Raw genomic sequence first — 2,963 nt, forward strand, 5'->3', positions numbered from 1 at the left:
GAGGACCAGCACCGGATGAGGAACCCATGTCACGGCCATGCTTGCGTGTTGCGTCATAGTCAGTCTGACCAGTTTCAGCACTGATGGCTTTGTTGACAAGTTTCTGAAAAGATGTGCACTCATGCAGACGGAGGTCGCGGCGAAGCTCAGGACTAAGGCCCTTACGGAACCTTGCTTGCTTCTTGGCGTCAGTAGACACTTCCTCAGTTGCATATCGGGCGAGGTTACCAAACTCCCTGCTATAGGCATCCACAGAAAGTCGGCCTTGGGTGAAACTGCAAAATTCTTCACGTTTACGGTCCATGAGACCCTCTGGAATGTGATGTTCACGGAAAGCCTCGCTGAACTCAGCCCAAGTAGTGACATGGCCCGCTGGGCGCATAGCTCCATAATTCTCCCACCATAGACTGGCGGGGCCTTCAAGATGATATGCAGCAAAGGTGACTTTGTCAGCCTCCGCTACCAGCGCGGAACGCAGTTTGTGAGAGATACTGCGAAGCCAGTCATCAGCGTCGAGAGGCTCGACGGAGTGGTGGAACGTGGGTGGATGCAATTTGATAAAATCACTGAGTGACACCACGTTAGCCCTCTGATGGTGTGCTGTATTCTGTTCAATACGCTCCAACAAACGGTTGGTCTCCTGCTTGTTTCTCTCAGCTTCCATCATAACCTCGGCTAGTGAAGGAGGATGAGGCAGATTTGCATCCCTGACTTCACTGCCTTCGGCCTGCTCTTGGGAAGCAGGGTTAGCGCGCGTGTTGACCATCCTAGGTAACAAGACAATGATTTAGTCAGGATGATAAAATTCCGGCATAGGATATAAAATGTATGGTATAACTCGAAATGCAAGATGATCATCCGTATGACATGGTGAATACAGAAACTGCTTCTTTATTCCATCGCCATACACACCATACAGGGTTTAGTACAAGACCAAACAAAGTACTATTATGGTGAAAGAGGATCACATCTTATCGAAGGCATCCCAAGCTCCTATACATTATTTTTCTACACCTCCGGAAAGAGTACAAACTAGGTCATATCCCACGAGTCACGCGGAACGATAGAAGACACAGCTAGTGCGAACTAGTGATACTACCACTAACTCAGACCGATCCGTAGTAGTCCTCGTAGAAGTCACCTCCATAGCCTGGAAACTCAACATGATCATCCGGAAACAGACGGTCTCGCGGAGCTTGTGGACCATAGGGGCTAGGATGAGGCCTTGGACCAACAAATGGTGGCCTGCGGGGACCGCGAGGTGGGGTGATGCCTCCTACATCACGCCAAACCATCACGTCCGGCAGAGCAGATCTCACAGGATAGAGATCGCGCATATCCGAATATCCAGCTTGCACCGCCGGTGCGAACCGAGTCAAAGTAGCCCAGTGGTCAGCACGGGTATTGAAGAGCTCTAACCTCAAGGCCCGATTTTCACGGTCTTTATCCTCGAGCATCTCAGCAGTGGTGCGAGTCCGTGAATCCTCCTGACTGGGGTCAGCATAGATAGCCTGGAGATACCCTTGTGCTCCCGGAAGTGATCCTGGCATATACCGGAAATCAGAGTCCCGAAATAGACCAGATCTGACTCGCATAATGGTCATCATAGAGTAGGCGGCGTCCTGCACAGCCATCTCAATAGTAACCCCGAGTCCATAGGAGCAGTGAAGAGGCTCGGTGGATCCAGGATAAGATGGAAATATCCTGACAGTGCAGAGATACTGGCTTTGATTGAAGTCCCGGAATTGCTCTTCGACCGTGTACTCAGGATACCAGCGGTATCCAGCCTCAGTCATTACCCTGACCAACTTAGCAGTATGGCCGGGTACATCTAGGCATCGAGTCAGGCGAACCACTTGATTGAGGTCGCGAGTGGCCATCTGAAAGCACAATCATAATGCAAAGGCATTAGAATTTCTAGCAAAATTTCGGCAACATAACAGCTGTAAATGCTCAAAAAGGATTTTGAGACATTTGACAAAGGATTTCATACATACTCAACATCATCATATCAAAGTTCTGAAACCATTCTGACAACATAAGGTGGTAGTAGAACTGAACTAGGCTTGTAACCATCAAACTTATAAGGTACTACTGATTAGTAACTCGTGATCCTGATAGAGAGAACAGATCCTAATTCCTTAACCCCGGTGGAAGAATGGACTGACTCAGATCAGAAAGTCATAAGGTATAAGGAGTAAAAAGAGCCTTACGTTCCAACCCACAAACAATTCCCCTACATATAACTAAAGAATTTCTAGACTCAACATCGACCAGTTTGGCTTGGAGAACCTACAGGCAGTCCGGCTCTGATGCCAACGCTGTCAGGACCCCGACTTGATGTCACATCGATCTAGCCGGTAACACCTCATATCACTTTGCGGCCTCACGCACGGTATCCCCACGGGTGTCGTCTTACCTTTTCCCGGGACCGTTTGCGCCTTTTGGCTCACGTATATGATAGTGTCGCTAGCATCCATATGATAAGGAGCCCGGGCTGACATGACTAGTCGTAAACCCAAAGTGGCACAGACTTACAGGGACAGGCATCCATGACCCAGCTTCGAACGTGTCGGTCATCAGCAAGTGGGTCCGGGCTGTAGCACTGGGCTAACAGGACTCCGGTAAACCGGGCTGTAGCGGGCTAACAGGACTCCGGTACTCAAAGCGTGACATTTCCCCGAAGGGACAGACACAGGAACGAAGAAGGACACATGCCGGCCAGCCTAAGTGTTCCAGAGCAGTAGCAAGCTACCATGGCTCAGCGGTAACACTAGGAGACATTTCCCGGTAAGAGAGGCTACCAAAGATAAACGACTAGATAGTCAGATCCCACACATACCAAGCATTTCAATCATACACACAATATGCTCGATATGTGCAAATACAACGAAGCATCACAACATGACTCTATGACACAAGTACTTTATTTAAGGCTCAGGGAGCCATACATAACATACACA

This window comes from Triticum aestivum, chromosome 2B (assembly GCF_018294505.1).
Source record: "Triticum aestivum cultivar Chinese Spring chromosome 2B, IWGSC CS RefSeq v2.1, whole genome shotgun sequence".
In the NCBI taxonomy this organism is placed as follows: Eukaryota; Viridiplantae; Streptophyta; class Magnoliopsida; order Poales; family Poaceae; genus Triticum; species Triticum aestivum.